General features: G+C 43.2%; 1 protein-coding gene across 2 annotated transcripts in view; it reads right to left on the bottom strand.

Moving 5' to 3' along the window:
- Positions 1–26,831, bottom strand: part of unc5a (unc-5 netrin receptor A) — a 299,074-nt gene that overhangs the window by 119,917 nt on the left and 152,326 nt on the right. The gene's annotated exons all lie outside the window — the stretch shown is intronic.

Here is a 26,831-nt window from a genome sequence, read left to right on the forward strand (position 1 = left end):
ATAACTACAAAGGACCAATTAGCAAAATAGGATAATTCCGTTTCCTGAAAAGTGGCGGCTTTAGACATACAGTACATGGTTTCCACTGCCGATGTGTGCCACGTACCACACCAGGGCAAAGGGAGAACTCATTTACTGCTGGGCAAAAATAAACAAGTCCAGCACTGTAATCAAATCTAAACAGAGTGCCTGTTAAGCAGGGGGAGAATGAGAAGAAAGCCCCCTCGGCTGCACTCTCGGTGTAATTTAGAGGGTGGCAAGACAGCAGCAGTACGTGGTCTCTATCAAAGCCAATCGGAACACGGAGGGACAAAACACTCAAGACAATCTCTGAACATTTACTCCTACGAGGACGAGAGATCTCAATAAAGGAAGCATTTCCGCTGCTACAGCATGTTGTTGAATGTTGATACAAGCAGCGCTGGACAAAGTACTCAAACTACCAACGTCCAGACACGTACAGTACAGAAACTCCTGGTCAAATATTACTCAACTACAAGTGGCAGTTGCAAATTTGTATATTTGAGTACTTAAAATAAAGTAATTAATTATTCAAAAATGCCCATGGGTCTGCCATGACAATAATTGTCACACCAGGAGCCACATGTTGCCCCCAGGGGCCATGTGTAGAGGCCACCAGGGGCCACCGGTGCAGCACTGTTGCTCCAATCTGCACCAACCTCGACACAAACTCTGTTCAGGGATGACAACAGTTACACCCAAATATAGACAGCACACATAGGGCACAACAGCACAGTTACAGCAATGTCTGACGTTAAACAGCACACAAATGGGGCACTATACAGCACAGTTACAGCAATGTCTGACATTTCAAATAGCTATAACTAAGTGACCATGACTGTGTAGTGCCATGGAAATCTAGGATTTGAATTAGGCCTTAAGGTGTAACATTTCCATTTCCTAGAAATGTAGTAGTATTTGTCTTTGAGGTTTACTGGAGTATCCAAAAATAGAAATACTCAAGTAAAGCACAGATATAGATACTTTTTTTTTCTTTTTTTTTAATCTTGAGCAGACCTACAAAGGAAATGTACTTTGTTACTGGAATATTTGGGAGCTAAAATAAAAACACTCAACATTAATCCCCGATTCCCCGGTGAGGACGACAGCAATCTCAATAAAGGAAGCATTTCCACTGCTAGGTTGACGCTGAAGTGATGTTGGAGAAGGGCAAGCGCAGGGCAACTGGGACGAAGGAAGACCTCGTCAACCCCCCGCAACAAAGAGAAAGCCATCCAGACAGAAATCCTAATAAAAAGGCGTTCATTCAGCGATGTCATCCTGAAGCCACTGATGGGAGATTGGGGGACTGCAATTATTCCGCATGAACGAGGAAATCCCAGAAACGTTAGTCGCCGGTTTCTATTGATTCACTCCCTGCTCTTTCTGTTTTTGATATTTGAAAAGCCACCTTTCAAATTGTCCTTTCCTTCCCGTTTTTCCTCCCATCCTGTAAGCACCACATATGACCCCCTGCATGCCTGTTTCATACACGGTCCAGTGATTTAGCACGTTTTGACCGAGCCTCATTTCGTCTTGGCTACCATGGCAGTCTCTCTCTGTCTGAGCTTTCTCACACTCTCAAACTCTCCAGGGGCATTTGAAGAGAGGCCCTGACCCTTTCATACGAATGTGGAGCATCTCACACAATGCACGCACGCACACACTTGCACAAGACAGCCGTCTTGTCGTCAATCGTCTCTGTCGGGTGGAAACCTCATCCATGTCCAAAACAGTTACTTTTCTGGGTTCAAATAAAAATCACACCCGTGTGAAGTGAGTGGTGCAACTCCGTGTGGGGGTCCCCGGGGGAGTCCATCTACGTACTGTACTGTCACACGCCAAATCATCATATTTACAATGAATATGTGTGTGTGTGTGTGTGTGTGTGTGTTAGGCTGCGCAACAGTGACACTTGGTTGTGAAAACCAACCAAAAAATATTTTCGTGCTCGGACAGACCCAGCCAGCCAGGGATAGACCCAGGGACACACATAGCTGTCTATAGGAGTGGTTGTACCACTCAAAAAGTAGCAGATTGCCAAGCTCAAAATGCACCGCTTTGCTCTGTATTTTGAGTTTGTGGATGTGCTACTTTTGTGTGACACTAGTATGATCAAGTGGAGCGTTAATTCACAAAAAAACACCAAAAAGTTCAATGTGGAGATAGGAGGTTTCTGCCTGACAGCAGTGTAGTAGATGTACGTAGGTCGATGGAGAGTGGCTCTCCAGCTGCCATTTAGCTAAAAGCACTTAGCGGTGCTCATCTGGCACACTTGATCTGGTCTGCAGCGATCATCTCCAGCTCATGGCGAGGGTCTAATTGAAGTTGGCCTATAAGTGCTACCTATGAGACCCTCATCCAACCTATACAGCAATTATACAAAGCACCTGACCCCTCCCCCTCCCGTTGGGGCATCACCATTTTCGGTAAACAACATGGATGGTGCTCAGTCAGAGGTGTGAGGTCTGAGGCGGTCGCACTCCGACAGCGCAGTAGTGGAGGAAGTATAGCCTGGCTTGGCCAGACTCGTACCGTGGATTCACCAACACCTCCAGCGGGGAGGAGACGTCACGCTACGAGTCTGGCCAAGCCAGGATAGAATAAGTAGGCTACTCCAATTTGTATTTCTCCATGCCATATGTCTCTCTCTCGCGCTCTCTCTGCTCCCCTCCGCTTTTTTCTTTCTTTCCTTCCCGGAAAACAACACAATTATGGAGCTTTCACCCACACATCACAGGTTTACACCTGTAAACCTGTGATGTGACAATGAAACAGATTTCTTCTTCTTTTTTTTTCTTTTATCTCTGCATGGGATTCAATATGGGTCAACTCAATTTATAGTTCACTTTGCACACTCGGAGTCACAGAACCGTGGTGGTCCTCCTGGCCGGGACCCGACGTCGAGTCGTGTCCCCGTCTTTAATACCATAGCGCCGCAAATTAGCCCTCTCAGCGCCCACAGCCATGTATTAGAGTCTTAATGGAGTAGCTCTCAGTGAGTGTGATTACCTCCACGGTACAAACAGCCCCCTCCGGCCACACTCGCAGCGTCAACAACCCCCATGTGCCGCTGTGCAAAAGATTGTTTGTGCCAAAGCACCCCTTCTGCTGCCATTCCACAGCTTATGACTAAAGCCGCATACATATCTTGTCGTGCGCCGAGAATAGCCGATCTACGAGCTTGTAGGTCGGCTGTTCTCTCGGCTGATCTTGGCAAGCGAGCGACACCACCGCACGATGGAGCATAAATTAGGCTTCAACACAGCTGGGTGTGCAGAACAATGCACACGTACAGTACCTCTAATTACAGTTGTTCACTCAATTGCTTTGGCACACTTCTCAAAAGATAATGAATATTGAATATAACAACAACGTACGCAAAAACCCTCCAAACCGCCGGGCCCTTTGTTCACAATAACAACCTATTTAAAAATGTTGTTCTTTTTTTCTTTTTTTTTTACCAATAAAAGCAAAATTGCTGACGTTTTTAGCACCTCTGTGGAAAGTATGATTGCTTCCAATTGAATATAACGTACTGATCAAAACCGTTTACGGTATGTTGCTACTCAGAAGGGGGTGCATACTTAGTTTAGACTAGTTATTGGTTAGACATGGGTTAAGTTTAGGTTTAGGTGTGCTGCCCCGTGGGAGGTTAGGTTTAGGGTGAGGGTTTGATACTATCATAGGTTGTAGTTGTAGGACTAATGACTGGTCTAACCAATGACTAGTCTAAACCAAAAACTGTCTAAACTAAGTACTGCACCCCTCAGAAGAACAGTTGAATACGCAAAAAGAAAACAAAAAAGAAATGTATGACTTATTATTTTGCTGTGTCATCATCAAATGCAAAAGAATCTCTCAGACATATATGCCACCTGTCAGGCATAATATAAAAATAATCTGAACAGTAATATGGATTTTTGTAACGTCCACTAAATTGGTAAATTGCCTGTCAGGTGAAACCTGAAGTGCACTAATGAAAGGGCAGGTTCTCACATCTTACACCGACCAATCACACGTCACGTCACATTAACTGACAGCTGCTATTCATCATGAGTATGGATACTGCTAAACATATTCATAGATCTTGACCACAAAACAATCACTACAATTTAATGTTTGATACTTACACAAAGAAAACGCACAGTGCACACATGCATGCGCTAGCCTGGAAACCAGATACATCTGCCAGTGCAAAAAAACAAAATCACAACCCGCTCGGTTGTGATTGGATTTCCCTGCCCACCGAAGTTGTGGGGCACCAATCACCACCAAGTATCTACGTATGCAAATGGGGCGGGTTTAGCAGCATATAGGCCTTTTTTATTTGCTCCTTGGAAATGCAGGTTCCACACAGAGATTCCAGACTAATTTTGTCAAAAGATAATGAATATTGAATATAACAACGTACGTACAAACCGCTGTGCACTTGTTCACAACAGATTTGACTGGCAGGTTTAATGCCTCACTTCCTCCCAATGCAACATGTTGAGTGCTTGCAGATTAGGCCATTTTCACTAGTTTTCAAAGATTCATTTAAAATGTGAAAGTGGTTATGTGTGCATGTGGGTTTTATAAATATTGATCCAATGAAAAGTATTGACAAGAGCTTTCCTGAAAAGTAATGGTTTTGGACATACAAGGTTTCCACCTGACAGCCACGTAACGCGTCTGACGGAGAGATCCATTCCACAGTGCAACACACAGTCTTTCAAAACATCAACGCCGTCAGCATCTCTAGTGTTGAAAAGCCGCTGGATGACCTTGAAAACACCCGCTCACAGCGCAGCACGAGCTTGTGCATCTGCTACTTTTGAACATTTTTGAAAATTCACAAATCTTCTCTTCTTGGGATCCCTGGCACAAAACATCTTCAGATGTGGTCCCCAGCGGCCAAATCCATATAAATGTAGGTGTCCTTGACAGAAAAAGGTTTGAGAACTACTGATTAGAGGAAATTTGTATAGAATCAAATTTATGTGACAAATAAAACTAATTCAGATTCACACAAGAACCATTTACTGCAGTGGCTGGGTGTCAAAAGAAAATAGATTAGACATAATAATGTCCAGGGACACACACAAAAGGAATATCATCGTTTACACAAACACAGACTTTTAGACTCAAATGTTTTGGCCTTGGAGTTATGGCCTTTTGCAGGTGAGCTACAGTATGGGGTTGTGCTGCACCAAATGAGCTGCTTTACAAATGCATCTACTGCAGAGCTTCGAGAATGTTACCACTTCAAGAAATGAGCCAAAGCAATTGATTAAAAATTGTAATACTGGGATCAGAGTAGTGCGCAATTCAAGGTAAAAACAAATAAATAAAGTATTAAGTATTATTAAAGAGAAGTTAGCCTAGCAGGAAGTACTTGTAGATCAACTATTTTCGGCTTTAGTTTTAGGGTTAAAATTGGCTAAAATTATAAATGTTGATTTCCTCACAAATAGTAATACAACCGACAAATGAGGCTCTGTGTGTGTGTGTGTGCGTGCGTATGCGTGCGTGTGTGTGTAGCCCTTAGCTACTATAAAGAGGACAGCATAATTAGACAACTGGAAACACCTGCTGATCAATTAATCCTGGCACAGCAGAGGCCAAATCACACACCCCTACCACAGTCACCCTGGAAACGAACAAACAACCAATACAGCATGCCCATCCATCTGGGCTATGGGACCGTGGCTACAGATCTAATAGCCGTTGGCAAACATGTTAATCACCAGCTTAATGACCAAAGAAATCTGCATCCTTAAAGATGGAGTGCCGTGATAGTTGTACTTTTTCAGTTTTGTATGTGTCTATGTTAACATTACTCTAATAGACCACCAGGTGTGGTTAGAATAGTGTAATATGTCTTCCCTGTGTATTTTTGGTTTCTTCCTGAAAGCTGAAAGCATGTGGTGTGAATACACCACGTTAGTGACATCACAATATCATCCCCTCCCCTAACCCCTCCCCCTTTATCATATAAACAGCTGTGGGTGCGGCTTCAGTTCAGGTGGATTACCACCCACCTGAGAAACAGGCAAACTTAATGAACTGGTGGGTGTGGCCACATAAAAACATGATTAAAAAAAAAAAAATTGTACACTTTTTAGTTTTTTAACTTTAGCTAAAGCTAAAGGTACTAAAATACTCCATATATGAAAGCGGAGACCGTCAATTTACCTTTTAGCATTGCTCCGGTTACTATGGAGAGCCTCTGTCCACACCAGCTATGGGATTTTTAAATCCAGCTCCATTGAGCCTCCATTATAACAGGATTTTCAAAGCGCTGCATCTCTAAAGCTTCGAGCGCTGTCCATGGTGAGCCGTCGCGCATCCCAACGATCGTAAATCATTTGTGAGTTTGTATTGCATCGCTGAGCACATGTAACTGGTTGTAATGATAGCTAAGGGGTCTGAGCTAATGCTACTGATCACTGTGCTCATAACAACAGCCCCCACCTCACTGAATAACCCGGAAAGGAAACAAGGATCGTAGAGTGAGAGCGGACGCGTGGCATACATTACGTGTGCTTATGCTACCACCTAGTGGCAGTAATAAAGTTGACCCATTTTGACCTGAGATCAGATTCTAAAAAGGTCTTCTACATCCTGACAGTTTTCTTAAAAAGCTATGTTTCTATGTCAGTCGTTCTTCGATTTAAAAAAAAATAGCAGACCTACAAGCTCATAGCGCGCCACCGAGTGGCGCGCTATGAGCTTGTATATCTGCTATTTTTCAATAGCTAAAGCATAACATGATGCTAACACCAAAAGGGGTTCCCGCCCAGAATGGGTTAAACAATCGTTCTCCTAGTGTAATCATTGTAGGCCTACCTGATGATAATGTTTTAGGGGGTGAAAAAACATCACGGCATTGCATCTTTAAGGCCGTTTCAGACAGCGAGCGACATCTAAAATACGTCAAAACGACTAAAACCAGGTTATAACTGGTCTTAAAAGTGAACGTTTTTTAAACGTCTAGACATTAAAAATGTAATTTCAACAGCTTATATAATGTAGCTGCTTAAAGAAACTGCTAATCAACGTCTAGGCTAAGCCTAGCCGTTGAACAAACGTTCACTTATAGACCAGTCATAACTCGCTTTTAGACGGACATCTGATTCCACTTTATATCCACTTATTCTGCAGGTTTATTATAGATGACCTTTTTTCTCTCTCCCAAGAATAGGGCAGGATGAATACAGATCTATATCGTGGCAGTCAGGTAGAAACCTTGTTTCTCCACATTACAACCTTGAATGTTTTCTTTGTAAATGCCTTATTTCATCGTAGAGTTTATTTCATGCGTTATCCTTTAACCTTACTTCCTGTCCTGTGTAAATAAAATACAATTTAGGCATTTAGCAGACGCTCCAGAGTGACTTACAATAAGCAACAAAACAAGGTAATACATCAAAAGCATAGAAGTAGTCATCTTCTAGGATCTAAGTAGGTAAACTAAGAACTTCATCCGCCTAATGTTGCGTTCACACGGGCAGATTAAACGATGCAGTCTACCATTCATTGCCAATGGAAGCCAGCGACATGACGTTGCAAAGACGGAACGATGCATGTAGCGGCTCCAAATCAACTCACAACGCGTCATTGCATCGTTTCATCTGCCTGTGTGATCGCACCATACCAGTACAGTGATGTAAATAGGTTTTCAATGTAATGAGTCCCGGGATGCAGGGATGGTCTTTTAGATGAGTCCCAGGGACATTTTATGAGTCCCACTTCAACGACGTTAGGAGTCATATAATGCTGCAATTCTTTACAAATTGCAGCATTTAACTCATTTTATTTTATATTGTTATAATGAGGTTATATTCATGTAGAAAACAGAAGAAGAAATGATTATTATAACTAAAGCTAGCAAAATAAACTAGAATAAAAAACAGTACAGTAGTGCATCCCGTGGATGCAGAGGTCGTTGTTTTATTGCGTCCCTTAACTATAAACTGCATTTTGGGATGCAAAATGTACCCTATTTTAATCTCTGCAGTAGAATATCCATAAGCCTACATTGAAACTATAAACACTATAGGATGCTATAGAATGCCAGATCAATAATGGTCTGGCATCCGTCTACATAAAATGTTATCTAAATTACATATTTTAACCTTTGCATACGCCTGCAAGGTCGTCGAGGCTAGTGCTACGGGCTAAGGTGGATTCTGAAGAGGTGAGTTTTCAGACATACGGCAGAAGGTTGGGAGTGAGAAAAGTATTCAATGAATAAAAAATAAAAAAAAGGAATGGTTTTGGAATTTGGACATACAAGGTTTCCACCCGACAGCGACGATATGGAGATGCAAAGGCTTGAACAATAGTTTGCGGAGGTGAGAAGCGGCGCTGCTCGGCTGGATAATTGCATTCTGTTTTTTTTCTTTCCTTATCTCTCTCTCCTGGCTTCCATAATTACCTGCGTTCTGTCTCCCCACACCCCCGCTAACACCACCGCGCTGAGTCACTGTCCAATTTCACGGCAATTAATAAAATAGGACAAAACAATCTCATTGTCATTGGACTAGTTGTAAACAAAAGAAAGCAAAAGCAAAAAAGGAAAAAAAGGAAAAGGCCTTGTAATTTTACAGAGCCGTTAATGGCTTTGTCCACGCTTACTTTAGAGTCACTTTTCAATTCAATTTGGTAATACAGTGAGAACAGAACTTTCTTATGTTCTTGAGAGGTTTTGAATTGTGACCTTGAAACGCACTGGTGGAACTAAGTGCATTTTCTCAACTATTATATCATTTTGAAGAATTACTTTACTTTCTACTCCACTACATCTCGTAGGCAAATATTATACCCTACGTTTTACTCCACTACAATTATTTGAAAACTTGAGTTACTAGCAGATTTAGACTATTATATATACCAATTAAAGGGAAACTGTAATTGGTATAGGGACACTATACCAATTAAAGGGACATATGCAAAAACATATACGGTATGTTAATGACGTTTAGAAGATTTAGAACACTTTCCTGGGGGTCATTATGTGTGTAATATGTGGTTTTAGATATTTTAGATGTTAGCAGTGAGCCCAGTGTCTCTGATGTCATGGACACTGGGCTCACTTCCTTCCTGGACTACAATTCCCATAATAATGCTTTGGTGCACTGCTCCTCCTTGTGGATAGCGGGAGGGCTGTCTTACTGAGACAACTTGTAGTCCAGGAATTAAGTGAGCCCAGCTTGTAGATCTGCTATTTTTCAATAGCTAAAGTATAACATAATGCTTAAAACACCAAAAGGGGTTCCCGCCCAAAATGGGTTAAGAAGTCCGATTACTTCTTCTACCATTGTTGAATTGTGGGTGGGTGGCTGAGCCTGTGTAACATCTGGGAAAATGTAAGAATCGTGATCCCAGTGTACACATTCACGACCTGGCGTTCAGACCTTTTCATTCGCAGAGAGAATGTGGGTTTATTTTGGAGTGTGTTGTGTACGTACCTACTAATAGCAGAGAATGTGGGTTTATTTTGGAGTGTGTTGTGTACGTACCTACTAATAGCAGAGAATGTGGGTTTATTTTTCTGTCTTGTCTAATAGCAGAGAATGTGGGTTTATTTTTCTGTCTTGGCTAATAGCAGAGAATGTGGGTTTATTTTGCTGTGGTGTATACAAACCTCCCAACAGAAAATCGACACAAGTGGTCGACACTGTATAGCTGACTGCGTTCAATAGCTACAGTACAATTCAATTAGAGCAGCAAATATCATGTAACGATTATTATATTTATTACTTTTCCGATTATGATGCACCGTCGGAACAGTGAGACGCTTTTGTATACAGCTGATTGTCCCCACAATAGATTAAAGTCTATCCAAATAATGAATCAGAATGTGACCAAAGACATAGGGAAAATGTATAAATGCAAAGAAAGAGGCTTTCCAAAATGAAGACTACAGTTGGAGGCCATCGATATTGTCCTTTTCTTTTTGCTGAGGTTTGCGTGATCTGCGCAAAAGGGCAGTTAACCCATTTTGGGCGGGAACCCCTTGGTGTTTTAAACATTATGTTATAATGTAGCTATTGAAAAATAGCATATCTACAAGCTCATAGCGCGCCACCGAGTGGCACGCTACGAGCTTGTAGGTCTGCTATTTTTGAAAAATCGTGAAAATGTAGAAGGATTTTTTCAGGATTTAGAAGGAATTTTAAAAGTTTTGAGGTCAGGCCTAAATGGGTCAAATGATAAGGGACAATATCAGTGGCACCCAACTGTATACCGTACAGAAAAAGAGTTAAAGTTCAGATTGAGGGAGAGAAATAGGCACAGAGACGAGCGTATGGAAGATGACGTTAAAGCCACTAGCCCCAGAAAGTTGTGGTATATCATGACAACTATGACAGGAATGTCATCAACTGTGACATATAGTCAACTTTTGTTGCTGACGGGTGGAAACAGCGCATGTCCAAAATCGTTCCTTTTTAATTATCATTTTCAAATCATTTTTGAAATAATTTAGTTAAAATAGCCTATCTACAAACTCTGTAGATCTGATATTTTCACTAGTTTTGTGCAACACTCTTGTATGACGAACTAGGGCAATTATTCATTTACAACCCCCCCCCCCCCCCCCCCCCCCAAAAAAAAAAAAAAAAAAGTTGAAATATAGATACACGCTTTGCCTCTGCCAATGACCTTACTAGATTTGAATCGATAGATAATTCTGTTAAGAGCACAGAAACACTCAATACTATTATAGCTGCTGCCTCACATCATCATTGTCATCGCTGTCAAATATGTTTTCAGCATATAAACACCAAGAAGGCTGCAGGGCCGGATGAGTGTGCAGCAACTTTCTTTTGGAGAACTTTGAGCAGACTCCATGCAGCATGGAAGCCAATCTTCCAGGCTTAGGCACGCACTCACTCACACACACATTATTACCCTAATAATAATAATACTAATTATTACATTTATTATAATCATAATTATAATAATACTTATTATTAACTCTGATAGTGTACAGAGCTATTGAAATTTAAACACATTGAGAATCAGACCAGTGGATTAACGCAGAGAAAATGGAATAAGTTGTGTTTGGTTCAAAAACTTTTGCAAAGCTCTTACAAAGCTCCCACCGTTATCCGTATTAATGCATTGTCATTGTTATTTTCATACACTTGGGTGTAAAGACAGAGCATCTGTTATCCTGGAAAAGACACACATTGGAATTTGTCTGCAAAAGATTTATTTTCTCTGCCACCTTACCATAGGTCTTTTGGGGTGAGAAGACACATTCAAGTTTTCAACTTGTGTGATTAAATGGTTCTTCAATACTGTAACACTACGTGCTACTGCATAAGCTTTTTAATAATCACAGGTTAAGATTTTAATCGTGAATATGTCGAGCTGTGCTTAACACTGAGTGGTCCAACGCAACTGGAATTTAAATAACCTGCAAACAAATCAATAGCAATAGCTCTGAATTATGTTTTTTTGTAAACCTTGTCGGTGCAGCACACCCTATGAGTACTCAACCCCAGTGCTTGAGTCAAAGTATAAGTATATATACCACTGGTCAAATATTACTCAATTGTACTTGAGTTAAGTGCTGGAGTACTTGCTTTAAAAAAAATCACACCCGTGTGAAGTGAGGGGCGCTAATATATGTTGATTAGGTGATGTAATGGTGAAGTAAAACAAACGGTGCCAACACAAACATTAAATGATCTATATTGTTAATGGCATTTAATGTTTGTGTTAGAGAAAAGATGTAGTAAGAAGTAAATTTCCCCTTCATTGTCAATGGCGTTTTTAAAAGAAACATTGAACTAAAAACAAACCTGTATATAGGAGGGGCTAGCACCCCTCAAAAATACTCAAGTATTCAAAAGTACAAATCGACAACAGTGAAAATAGCCCCAATCTACATTGTGATCACAAAGCGTTGCATTTGTGCATCGTGATCGCCAATTTCAGACTATTTTCATCTATGTAAATGTCCACCACTGCTGTGTGTGTGTGTGTGTGTGTGTGTGTGTGTGTGTGTGTGTGTGTGGTGTTTAGGATCTACAGTACAAAAATGTCTTCAGTGCAAACTCTCCACAGGTTCCGTTTTGAGGAATGCCTCTGGAAATGCTCTGCGATACGATAACACGGCTATTAACAACTTAGACCCTGATGTCAAAAAACTGTTGAAAGATAAAAGTAAGCTACTTTGCTATTATAACTACTTTTGAAGATTGTTGACTACATTTTATCGCCTATAATAACTTGCCTATAGGATAAGGATGCCAGATTGAAAGTGAGAGAGAGCGAGAGAGAGAGAGAGAGAGAGAGAGAGAGACCATGGAGAAGATGATGGCTGGGTGGAGAACCACTTAACTGTGTACAACGTAATTGATTGGGATCCGTTATAGGGCTCTACACGCCAAAGGCAGCACAGCAGTTCAAGTTACAGTTACAGGACATGACGTACACTGTAGATCCAGCAGGGTTAAATACATCACACTAAAAAGAAGCACCACCAATAATGAACAAAATATACAACTGTATACACACCAGTATGCACCTTTAACAATCATATTTACAGTCCTTAAAGGAATAGTTCACCCAAAAAAATACAATTTGTTTTTGTCGCATTCCTAAGCCAATAATTTGATTGCATCGGCAGTCAAATGTAGGTCAATTTGCAATACAATGTGAGCTTTCAGATCGACCTTTTTTTTAGGCAAATAGATTTGGTGTAGACAGAAAAAAAGCAGTCAAAAAGTACAGTTGTAACTCAAGTCTGGTTTCAAAGTGGGTATCTCACACACACACACACACACACACACACACACACACACACACACACACACACACACACACACACACACGCACACAATCACACACACAGTGTGTGATTGCTTTCCGTCCATGGCAAGAAGATGATTATTCACACAGATGTCCAACGTTTAAATGTGTGAGCAGCACACTATCATTCTGAACCATAGACACTCACCCCATGAGAGAGAGACACATCTGGCAGGATAATAGAACTGTGTGTGTGTGTGTGTGTGTGTGCGTGCGTGCGTGCGTGCGTGCGTGCGTGCGTGCGTGCGTGCGTGCGTGATGACTTGGAATGGGTTTAGTTGTAATTTGTTTGTGTGTATAGGCCTACTAAATCGTCACTGTCGGGGGGAAACCTTGTATGTCCAAAATACTTAAGAAAACCCACGAACACTCTTAACAGGGTTTCTACCTGCCACTAGGTGTGATTCCATTAAGCCTTTGCGAAAAAAGGAAGCGTATGTTTAACGGACGGGACCCCATATACTGCGCTGTAATCTGATCCCTGGTCAGCGGCTGACCGTCAGCCAGTCTACAGCAGCTCGCCAGCGGGCATCTGCTGCTTTCACAGTATTGACACCTACAGTCAAAGAACGATTTGTTGTGTAATGCTTGTCTTAATATATTCAGGGCACATGTAGCCTATATGTCGTGGGACTCGATTGGAGCATACTGGTCATTTATACTGTAAATTGATTGATTGATGCAGCTGCAAACAGTTGTGAATAACTTGTTTCATCGGCTATAGCCTAGCCTACACGTTTAGGTTGCTTATCTTATTCAATGAATATAAATATAAGAATAGATGAAGCATATGCATGGATCAATAGGGACCCAGACAGCTAGGTTATATCAAAGTTTAGTCCACTACTCGTAGTCCGTGTGTGTGTGTGTGTGTGTGTGTGTGTGTGTGTGTGTGTACAGTAGCGATCCAGATATCAAAATGATCGGAGTGCCCCGATCAACTCGGGATGATTCAGACTTCATACATCACTCCCTCTCCCTCTCTAGCCACCCTCCCACCGTTCACTCCACTGCCTCCCCATCATTTTTTTATTTTATTAACTGTTTTTAACTGTTTAAAAGCGATATAATGCGAGTTCAATGCTTTCTAATTAACACCTTGGATGTCCAAGCCGGAGTTCTCCGTTCAAGTTCAAGGTCACGGTCAAGTGTCCAAGCCGGAGATTGATAAACAAGACGGAGATTAATGAAAACAAAACCGTTCGCATCGCCCTAGAGTCTTGGAACGCTTGTTGCCCGATCCGATGACGTGTCAAAAAGTGACACGTCATCGAAAATCTCCCCTGCCTGTTTAGCTGACGAAAACGAAAATCTTAAAACGATCATAACTCCCGATCTAAATAATGCCGTCTAATTCTGAAAAAAGATCTGTGTTAGACGGCGCTCAGCGGTCCAGTGGCTAGTCGCGATAGATTTATTATTACCTCCCGTTGTTGTCGATCGACTCTAGAGTGGTGTGGCTATCGTTAGCTGCTACACAGACATGCACACCAGCTTCCGGTGCGCCGGTAAAAGTGGTCTGTGCGCTACAAATGATGGGCACCCTGGATGAAATGGATTAAATAGTTCCGGGCATCTAAGGTGTTAAAAACCTGTGTTTCTATACACTATTTGCGCATTTCCCTTTTTCGAAAATGCCAAAGTCCGCCACCTTCAAGTGAAAAAGTGTTTTTGCATCCAGGAGATTTTGCGCAAGAGCCTTAATGCGCAAAAAACGGCTTTATGAAAACACACCTACTGACAATATGCATGTGTGCGTCGGGGGAGGGATTTATCTCTGACTTGATTATTTATTTGACTGTCTAGGGCAGGGATAGTCAACTAGAAATGCTGAAGGTCGGCCTGGGCTGTGGCTCAGCGGTCCAGGCACCTTGGCCGGTAGTCCAAGTCTGGCAGTGTGCCGCGGATTCGACTCCCGATCCCGGCGGCCTTTACTGCATGTCACTCCCCCATCTCTCTCCCCCATTTCCTGTCAGCCTACTGTCTGTCCCTCTATAAAAAAATATAAAATAAAGGCGAAAGCCACAAAAGAAACATATAAAAAAAAAGAAATGCTGAAGGTCTACACATTTTTAAATAAGACCATGGTCCGGTCCCATGCGCGCGCAAAAAAAAAAGAATACGGGTCGCGGACCACACAGGGCTCTGTGGGCCTGCCCCACTTGCCCCCCCACCCTAGAATCACCTGTATGCCTGTTTAGTACAGTCAAACCAAGCTTATACAAATCGGATCCCCGCCACCAACCAATAGTGGGGAGTAGAGTATGAAAATATGTATATATTTTTCTACTTTGACAAATATTCACCTCCAAACATTCACAGCAAATAATGTGTCAAACCGTTTCGGAGCCAGGGATTGTGCGTTCAAATCCCATCTGTGGTACCACTTATATAACGGTTTGACTTGATGTTACTGTTTTGGGGTGCTAGTTAGGCCAAGGCCAAACACAATTTAGTCCTGTTTGGACAAACAGGACTTTTTAAGAAAGCCAACCTTACAAAGGATTTACAAGGACAAATAGCAGTACGCACATTCACCTGAAAACCACATTATAACCAGGGATTGTTACCCACAAAAGCAAAACTTCAACTCAATAAAGTCCACAGAAAAAAACTGTTCATTTGTATTCACAGTTCAGTTCACACCCAAAATCCAGTCCAGTTTCCCAAATACCACAGTAGCGTTCACAGTCAATTAATCAATATTCAGAGCACAAAAAGTTATTCACTGTTTACCCAAAAGAAAATTAATAATATATCCTCATGGCCTGTACCGGGGTGAATAGGACGATGCAAACTTGTTTGTGTAGGTGGGGGGGGGGGGGGGGGACTCCTGGCTCACCCATGGACCGCGGCATTTTAGCTTACGCTGATGCATAAAAATGTCAGTGGAGCACACAGTGTGCCGTCGGGGGTGTGTTGCTTGACGACGTTACTGCGTGTGTGTGTGTACTGGGGTGGACATGAATAGTTGCAGTGGTGTGAGTGTATGCGTTTGCGATAGCACAATCACACAATCACACAGTCAGTCGGTCCACACAAGCGCTGCACTGCATTCATTGAATACAACCGGATAATTCAACTCACAGTCACGGTAACTCAGATTATTATTATTTGTCCAAGGTCCGCAGAGGTGTGCCACAGTCAGGTCATGGGCCGCGGTCCGCCTGTTGAGGTGTGTGTGTGTGTGTGTGTGTGTGTGCGCACACGCGCTGGGTGTGTCTCAGTGTGTGTGTGCGCGCGTGCGTCTCAGTGTGAACAGGATGGATGGTCCACACACACACACACACACACACACACACACACACACACACACACACACACACACACACACACACACACACACACACACACACACACACACACACACACACACACACACACACACACACACACACACACACACACACACACACACACACACACACACACACACACACACACACACACACTAGGCTAAACATCAGTGGACTGACTCCATCCTGGGTGGGAGTTGATACGTACGCCTCTCCTCTCGTTCAGTGGGCGAGAGACACTTTATTTCGGCTCCCCTCCCTAAGCTTGTTTTCGTAGACTGTGACCTCAATTCCACTGGGGTCATTTGCTTATCAAAGGCAAGAACTGGAACTCGCGGGGTTTGAGTGCGGCGCTCATTGTAACGAGGAAATTCGATTAGGCCCTGTGTCCCCCCCCGCTGTGAGTGTGTGTGTGTGTGTGTGTGTGTGTGTGTGTGTGTGTGTGTGTGTGTGTGTGGGTGGGTGGGCTTCATCAGTGGATACAGTGGGATTAGGGTCGGGTGACTCCGAGCCGGTAGGAATGTGCCATTTGAAGAAAAGAGAGTTCACGCCGTCTTTGGCGAGGAGGAGCGCCTTTAACAATGCCGCCGTCTGTGCATCCCGGCAACCAATCAGAAGCATGCTGTAAGTGGCCGGAGGCCGCCACCCCCCTCCGGCCAGAGGGTTCTTCTTCTTATGACTGATGGTATCAGCGCCGCCGTCGCCGCCGCTGGCACGATTGGCCGGGGGCTTCTTTTCATAGGAGCGACAATGGATGCCTGGATTCCACGGATGCCAATTTATATACCCTGGCACAATGACGGAAAGAGCCTAATATGTGTTTTTGTTGTGTCGTTGTCTCACGTCGACTGCACTGCCGAGGTGGACTCACAGCCACTCTAAAACCAAACCAGAAAGGTGCAATTCTGGGAAATTGCGAGCCGCGAGGAATCCGCATGGAATTGTTTTTCTCCCTGGCGCTAATATTTGCCCTGTACCTTTTCATGTACTTCTTCATGTATTCCTTCTTTTTCATGTGGGAAGCCGTTTGTACACTTGTAATTCATGGGGTTATACTAGAAAGTTCAGTTCTTGATGAATTCTGTCTTGCCATTTATATTACACATTGTGATGTCACTCCCGTCTTATTGGGAATTATATAACCCAATCAGAAAATATTGACATTTGGCATTACAGAAAAGGTTAAAAAAAAAACTTGACTTTGGGTAACAGAAACGTTCTCAGACCTAGACCAATAGTGTGTTGCCTACAGCGACCACACTAACTAGAAGGCAGATGCAATCTGGAAGTAGGGATGGGACGATGATCGTTATTATCGTGATAAAATAAAATAATCATATCATGGTGGTTTTCATTTATTGTGAAATTGTCCTCCAAGTGCAGGGATTTCCAACTGATTGTGAATGAGGGACCACCAACCTGACTTAGAATTATCCTGGGGATCACTGTTGTGTCGGGTGGGGATATGGGCTAAGATTAGTACTTTTGTGTGTGCTAATACAAAGTATTTATAACTAAATAACATTGCATGGATGCACCTGGGACGTATCCTCAGTGATGTATCCTGAGGTCAACGGGGTTTCGGGTCTCTCAACATCATACCCCTCACTCAGGCGACCCAGCCGGGAGTGATCAAGTCCCGACTTACGTCCCAGTAGCTACCCTCAATCAGTCCCACTAGGGAAAAACCAGGGGCACACAATCCGTTGGAACTACTACAATCCGTTGGAACTGTCTCCTGTCCGGGCCCCTCCTACGTCTCACCAGGTCCACTCCTGCTCTCACCAGGCCCAGGACCTGTGCGTTGCACCAGAGTCCCAGCACCAGACAATTCATTCAGGAGTGGTGGGCAATGGTACCGCAGGGACATGGTGCTGCGGTTCCGCTTGCTGCTTGCATGGCCCTCCCAAAGGCCTCACTGAGGGTTGTTGGGCTTCCTCCTCACGGAGGACACATGCTGGGGCGCTAACCCATACTGCTCACCCTATTGCTTTGATGCTCATATTATCCTTAGGAAGTATTACGTTGTTTTTTATTAGCATATGCATTCCATACATTCCATAGCTAGACCATAATGGGCATATGACATCAACTTGCGACAGGAGCAGTTCCTATTGAGTGATATTCTTTATTTATGAAAGAAATACAATATTTAAGGTGTTTTTGTTTTTATTTTATTTTATGTATAGTGGGCAAGTATAATGTTTTAAGGCATATGTTAGCCAGGGATCCTTTTAACAAAAGTGTATTTAAAGTTTTAAGCATATTTTGATTATTGTGGTAATATCATAAATTGCAATTATTTTTGCCATAATATCCGTGAAATGAAATTTTCCTATCGTCTCATCCCTCTCTGTAAAATATGTCAACGGATAACTGATCTGTACGGTAGAGTATGCTAATGCAATGGAACTTGTACACGTGCAGTGAGTGAGAAAGAGACATGTACCGTATGCTGCATTCACACTGGCAGCTACAAAGCTATAGGATACCAGGCACGTACAGTCGTACACACATGCAGACATCAAAGGGGGCTTTTGAGCCCCTGCCCCTCTACCAGTCTGTAAAAAGTGCCTTCTCCAGAACACAAATGCAGCATTTACTATGGTGAAAGAAACGCAAATGCCCTCTTTCCATGCCATACCCGAAGGCAGCGTTCAAAAGAATTGCCTTTTCCTTTCTTTACTCTCCTGAACTTGAATGGAACATTAATGTTGAAAGAAATGCTGCATCTCTGGAAGCTTGATTATACTTTGTTGCGCGCTGTGTTGCACTTGCAAGTTCGTAAAGTGAGCTCGCTGTGCTATGAGCTTCGGCGCCCAACGAAGCATATCAATTACAAAGCAAGCCCAACCAAAGCCAGCCGGCGCGCACATGCATGTCCACAACTGCTATACGATTCATTTTCAATGGAAGCCAGCGACATGAAGATACAAAGCCACGCTCAACTTTTGTAGCTGCTACAACATCTACAAAGCTATACAATCCAAGCTGAGCTGGCTGCAGTTTTAAAGCTACAGAACGACCGAGTGTGGTTTAAACTATTTCTCCTCACCTTAGCTCTATTCCTGCTTGTAATGAGTATTTCCATCAGCCAGTTCCATGTTCTTTTTAATCAGTCTTTATATTTTCCTTGATATCTTTCTAACTCGTCGGACGCATGCTTGACGAGCGTGTTGTCTTCAACAGTGACTATATGACTTCAACATAATTATGCTGCGTCTCTTTGTAGCTTTGTATCTTTTCGCTGCTCGGGCAGAAACCTCTTATCTCCATGTTTTAACTGCGGTCAAACAGGAGTTGCCTTTTGGAGGAACAGTAGATGTTTGGTCTCCCACTTGGGTCTCCCACCCAGGGTTCAAATCCTGGGTAAGATATAAACATTTTTAAAGTGCGGATCACAGCTTTAATATCTTGTATTTCCATGTGTACGTAATCAAGGGGTTGACCTTAGGTCTTGGAGCCGAGGGCACGGCCGCGTTTTCACCAAGGCCTTCTGTGCCATTGAGTCAAATCAGCATTACCATATAAAGAGGAGCGGTGATGGGTGGCCCACACTTTTTGACATGGATACCCAGGCATGAAGGCACCATCACAGCTACACTGGGAGCATCCATGCCTGTCTCTACCCGAGAGCAATATATATGCCCTTCTGAGTGACATATAGCTCCATTAAAGAGGAGAGAGAGAGAGAGAGAGAGAGAGAGAGAGGGAGAGAGAGAGAGAGAGAGAGAGAGAGAGAGAGAGAGAGAGGGAGAGAGAGGGAGAGAGAGAGAGAGAGAGAGCCGTGATGGGAAGTAACTAAGTACTTAAGAACAATTATGAGGTACATTTACTTTAGGAGTATTTCTATTTCCACTGCACCTCCACTACAGTTGAATTATTTGACAGTTTTGGTATACTATAATAAGTATATTTTGATGGCAATACGTTAATTGTGGAAATTGCCTGTTGGGTGGAAACCTCATTATGTCTAAAAAAGTGTAAGGTCTTATATAGCCTGATCAGCTGTGGTCTGACGTAATGTCTGACGTAATGAAATCACACCCGGGTGAACTGGGTGACCGTAGCAACCATGCAAATTTTTTGAGCACAGACAGACTAACAAAGCCAGTTGTAGGAGTGGGTTACACCACTCAAAAAGATCACACCTGTGTGAACTGAGCGGTGCAACTTTATACATTTATTGTTATAGTTAATGTACTCTGTACTGTATTGTACTGTGCTCTGTATTGTACTGTTATTTTTGGAAATAATCTTCAAGAAATGACCATGTGGGGGCCCACGGGGGACCATCCAGACCCCCAGGAACGCACCCAGGGGGCCTGCCCGGTTCCGGCGAGCCTTCCCGTGTTAGAAACAGTCGAGAAATGACAGAGTTGCCACGTGGCGGTCCCCGGGGGGTCCCCGGAACATCCAGACCCCCTGGAACGCACCCAGGGGGCCTGCCCGGGTTCCGGCGAGCCTTATGGCGTTCAAAACGGTGGCGTTACCGTGAGTTACTGCGTACATACAGTACGTACGTGGACATAATTGGACACACTTAGCTGCGTAATGCTGCGCTCCAAACTCTATAGAAGCTCCAAACGTGTCGTTTCACACCGTGTTTTGAGCTTGTATATAGATCTGCTAGTTGGTATACCTGAGGTGTGATGCTAGCTGTAGTGTAGAGTGATCAAGTGAAAAGACAAAAAGTTAGACTATGGAAACAGCCAAATACTACTTTTACTATACTTAAGTAAAAATAATCTGAGTGCTTCTTCCACCAGAGAGAGAGAGAGTGAGACAGAGAGCGAGCGAGAGAGAGAGAGAGAGAGAGAGAGAGAGAGAGAGAGAGAGAGGGAGAGAGAGAGAGAGAGAGAGAGGGAGAGAGAGAGAGAGAGAGAGAGAGAGAGAGAGGGAGAGAGAGAGAGAGCGAGGGCTCATGACAGGCACATTGAACCGGGCTCTCCATTCCGGGGTCAGGGGGCTGTGGGTCAAGGCAGTGCCTGTGGTTATGAGCAGCTCCTTCAAGTACTTCCATTAGATTGAGGCCTCCATTATTCACAATGAATGGATGCATGCTACACGCCGCAGCAAGGACCCCCGCTGATGTTCTCCATGTCACCACACATTATTCATGGCTTGACAAACAAGAGGAGCAGGTTGAGGATCCAATCTATACAGCCCGTACACACACACACACACACACACACACACACACACACACACACACACACACACACACACAGTTCGGGCCAATGACACACCAAGGAGAGTCCATGCCATGATGGAGCCTTCTCCTCCACGTCGCCTAACACTATTGTTTCAAACAGTGGGTCTGGAGGACTAAAACTATGACTGCCTTTTTTCACTGACAAAAACTAAATAAAAACGAACCTACAATGACTGAAACTAAGAGTAATATCCAGTATAGAGGGTATGCACATGCATAAAGTCAATGGCAAATCGAGTGGCAAAGTGAGAGGCAAAGTGAGTTTAACATTGTTTAACAGATAGAACTTTACTGTTTCAACAACAGATATAAAGTAGACTAAACTATACTAAATGTAATGGAGGATCCGGAGTAGTGGAGAAGAGATCCAGTAGAACTAAAAGACAAGTCATTTTATGTCTGGTTGCGCTCTAGCCTGGCCCAGCCAGCGTGCTTTCTGGTCTAGAGGGGTGGGCGAGCATGGAGCAAGGGCTGGAGAATATTGGTTCACCGATCGCCCGCCCCTGTCCCCCTCCGCCCCTCCCCTCCCTGGTAGAAAACAATGGAGAAAACGGATTATTTTGAGCGACGCCCCTTTACACCGTAGTTCACTCCCACTCCTAGACCAGGAAATGTATCTCGTTCCCCCAGGCTTTCTTTTTTGGGTACCGAGGCTAGTTGTGCTGGAGCTCTGGACCTGATCACCCCTTATCTCCATATATGGAGCTGGCCTGTTCTGACATCACACATAGACTCCATATCTGGGCATGCCTGACAAAGAACTCCATATGGGAATAAAAGGGACACAGACATAATAACTGGGTGGGGCATGTATTTCCAACTTGCATCGTTCCAAGTAGGCCAGTGCCCAACAGGCACCCCACGGTTGTCCAAAACCAGCACAAAAGCCTCTGCCCAGGCTCTGGACAGGGCCCAAATTAGCCAATTGATCACACCTGATCACCCCTAGATCTCCATATATGTAGCTGACCTATTCTGACATCACAATGATGTGCTGACATCTGCATAGACTCCATATTTGGGCATGCCTAACAAAGAACTCCATATATGGGCATAAAAGGGACACCGACATAACTGGGTGGGTCATGCATTTCCAACTTGCATCGTTCCAAGTAGGCCAGTGCCCAATGGGCACCACTCTATTTTGTAATACGCTATGGAGCAATATATCAAGCTTGTAGATTGGCTATTTTTGCCCAATCCCATTTCATCTTCAAGGTAATAGGGTCTTAGAATCAAATGCACATACACTATATTTTAACACCATTTTCATGACATCAGTTGAAAACACCCTTGGGCTTCACAGGGAAATCACAGAAACATCACAAATGTATTTATAAAACAATCCATGGCGCTCCATGATTACCATAAGCTCTGGTGTTGGCGACGATGATGCAGCTGTGAGTGAATATTGTCTTGACTCAGTTGTCATAATAAATTGTGATTTACACACTTTGCATCCCCCAAGAGAGTGAGATACACACTCTGAGAGCTCACATTTCCAGATTAGAGAGACACACACACACACACACACACACACACACACACACACACACACACACACACACACACACACACACACACACACACACACACACACACACACACACACACACACACACACACACACACACACACACACACACACACACACACACACACACGCGCGCGGGAGCTCACAGGAATATACACCACGCAGTACACAGAGAGAATAAAGCTCAGTTCTTGCTGTTAGCTACACAGGTGTTCACAGGTTTCCAATGTGATAATTAATTGATTTGGAGAACTTCAGAATAGGTTTTTGCACGGTTTACCGGAGCTGCATGCTTACACAAAACACGTGTGCGTGTCTGCGTGAGCTTTTAAATTTGCGGTTTGTAACATTTCAACCCAGGTCACCTGCCTCCACAAAAAAAAGAGCAAGATTATTGATTATATCCAACGGACATTAATTCAAAGCAATGGATTTTCCATTCAACAGTGTCCCTCTGTAATTAGTTTGGCTAACCTTTTCCTTAATCGCCCCAGCGTACAAACCGCAACGTCAAGTCACTGTGATTTACCACGAGAAGCGCTGCTTGTAATTACTCTTTATCTGGCAACGCTGACCCCGATGATTGGCAAGAGCCAAATGTTCTGGGCGCCACCGTCTTCAGGGGGCCGAGAGCGACCGGCAAAACGGCGGCTTTATCTCGCGTGCACACCTTGTGCTGCCGGGGGATGAGAACACGTTCCGAGGTGAAGGCCGCGGGCGCCTGCCGTCTGCTCCCATTACACTCTGCGGAAGCAGAGTGACTCTGATAGAATGTTACCCGTGTGAAAGACGCCATAATTTGCCGGAGCTAACATGTTTCTCTCTACTCTCGGCTGACATGGCCTTGGGCGGGCCAGAGGTAAATATAGGGGTCGGTGTCAGTCGGAAACCTTGTATGTAACAAAAAAAAACAACCGGTGATCCAATGCACCATAGTTATGATTTAGTCACAATAACTTGTTAAAACGTTTCATTGATTGAATATGTATTAAAACCCACAGACCAAATTAACCACTTTCACTTTTCAAGAACACATTGTACAGTAGTTCGGAAATTGCCAATCTGCAAGCTCATAAATGCGAGCTGTTTTCGCAACTTCTGTGCGCCACTCTTGTACGACTAAGCAGGGTATTGATTTACAAGCAAAACATAAATGTTAGGCTCTTAGTTTACTTTGGATGTCATTGATGTATTTCCCTGTGTTGTTTCTTGCTTAGTATAAATCGCACTGGATTAAGAGCGTCTGCTAAATGCCTCAATTGTAAATTAAAAAAAAAAAAAAGGAATTATGGAGATACAAGGTTTCAGCCTGACAGCGACTATACAGGGTGAGGCAGCTTGCTTGCTGTAGGTAAGTCATCCCTGCTGGCTGTACGGATGCCTAACGCTCTCCTCCACCATATAAATTGCGTTAGGGCTTATTTGCCCTCCCGCCTGGAGAGCAGACTCCTGGGATCCATGGGCTGGTGGAGCTGAATGAGGCTGGAAGGCATGGGGCTTTTCTGGTAATCCAATGAAGCAGTGTAGGCCTGCGTCAAAATATTCAGCCAACGGCGTTCAGTAAATGACCTGAGGGAACAAAAGATGGTCTGGATTTCTTTTGTACAAAAAGCCATAGGAATTTGGAAAGTGTTTGAAATGTTGAAAATCTTTTGCAGAAACCTCGCATCTACAAGTTTCAAGTTTTAGTTTTTTCGTGGTAAGATTAATGTCCTACTTCATCATACAGGAGTGTCGCACAAAAGTAATGAGTAATGGTTTCCACCCGACGATATGAAATATGTAACATTAAATGATAATTCATAGTGGGAGTCAAGGCGAGATACATTATGGCTATTTTCAAGGTTAACCCAGAACCTTTCCGAAGAAGAAATTCTCCTGAACTTGTGAAGTTCTGGGATGTTTTTTTTTTTGTTTTTTTTTAAGTTTTCATTATAACCAGAACTTTCCCTTGCAGGGGAAGGTATGTCATTAAACGTGGTGTGAACTTGCAGATCTGCTATTTTTTGCCAGTTTGGAAATATTTAAATACAAGATCAGAGTAATATCGGAAACCAAGTTGTAGCGTGTGGAGACAAATCCAGAACCTGTGAAATATCGTGGAATGACATGGTTCACTTTGTTGCATTCGAAAGAGCCATAATAATAGTGACGGTTTTATCAATTTTCTTTATTAGGAGGCCAAAGCATTGCAGGTGTGCTGAAAATGAAAACAAACACACATAATTCATTCCCTGTTGGATGGTCCGTGACTTGTTCTGTCTCCCTGTTGTATTTTCTGATTGTGATTTTGTAGTATTGGTTTCTTTGTTTCTTATTTCCAGTTAGATTTTACCTTACACTGTGTACGTTTATTTTGTGCCTTCCTGTCTGCCTCTGTAGTTCTCTACCTTTGTTGTCTAACCTTGTGATTTGTCAGTGTTTCCACCTGTGTTCTCAGTCCCCCAGCCTATCCCAATGTTGATTGTCAGTTGTGTTCACCTGTGTCTAGTTAGTCCTCGTCTATTATATGCCCTTGCGTTTTCAGTTCTTTGTTCATTCTTCGTCCGTAAATGTAAGTCAGGGTTTTGTGAGCTCCTCGTGGTATATTTTCCTAGTTTCTAGTGTATTCTCTTGCTCCTAGTTATTCCTAGTTCCCTCGTGTTTGTTCCTGACCCTCTGTTATTGGTTAATAAACCACCTTGCTCATGACCCTGTGTCTGCCTCGTCCTCTGCCTTTGTTCTGTGCTTGGGTGACTGGGTCCAACACCTGCCTCTGTCGAACCGTGACCGTGATCTACGGCAATTGGTTTTTCATAGTGCTTTTGAACAATCAAGTCATAATGCTGCTTACATTAGCATTTGGTTTGCTAGCTGATATTGTCAACATCTTGAATTACGCACGCACCGCACCCACTCTAAATGGGCCTAAATCGCTTTTATCTCTAATTCCTTGTCCCAGATGGCATTTCTGGTCAAAACAAGGTTTATTCCACGGCCCATAGCAGTCGCTAATGGGCGACTGCTATGGGCTATTTAGTTTAATCGTCGCGATAGTCTTTTCTCATCGTCCAGCGGGAAATCAACATCCGGTCCGACAACACACGCAGTGAAAGTAACATTTGTAACATCCGGTCGCGGGTTTTGGCTCTTCAAAATAAGGGTTGAACGGGGGGAAATCCTGGCGTGAATTACATCGAATTTATGAATTAATCCTGGCGGGTAGAGGATTCATTTCCAGTTCAGGGTTCATTTCCGGTTCAGGGCCAATAGCCATATTCTAAAATGTCTTACAGTGGTTGAAGGACACCCCTGATGACCAATGGAGTAATATGAAGCCACATGCTGTTGCTATAGCATGTCACTTTTAATTAGCATTTTATTTGAGCCGTAACTAAGGAATTATGTGATTATGGAGACAGGAGAATTTTACACCTGTGATTGAAAATCCAATGAGTGAAGACATTTGCCGTGAATCCAAAAGACTCTTGGGGCTGGTTCAGGATCTGTGTTAACAGCTGTTTCAGCGCTGATATGCAAAAACAGCAGCAAATCAATTTCACATTAATTCCAGAATGACTAAAATATGATAAAATGGTAATGGAAGAGGTGCACTACCCATCCTAAGGACAGGATCACCTACAGTATAATTCACTCATTTCATTAAATGTGGATGATTGGCCCATGGATAAAGAAATGTCAATGATTTTGGCAATATTTACAAAGGCACATTCCTCCCTCTATAGTCTTAAAACCCCCCTCTTATTCTACTTATCCTGCTTCGGCTTATCTGCTTTTTGAAATGAATAGTAAAGAATCACAGATTGGTGTATAAAATCTTAATAGGGCTGTTAGAAAGGAAGAGGTCGCATTGTGTCTAGACAGACAATTAAGACACATCTGGATTCTGGAATGCGTCCCAAAAAACCTCTAATACTGCACCAAGTATTTCCCCTCTAGCCCATTAGCACTCTTC

The sequence above is a fragment of the Electrona antarctica genome (assembly GCF_951216825.1).
Source record: "Electrona antarctica genome assembly, chromosome: 1".
Lineage (NCBI taxonomy): Eukaryota > Metazoa > Chordata > Actinopteri > Myctophiformes > Myctophidae > Electrona > Electrona antarctica.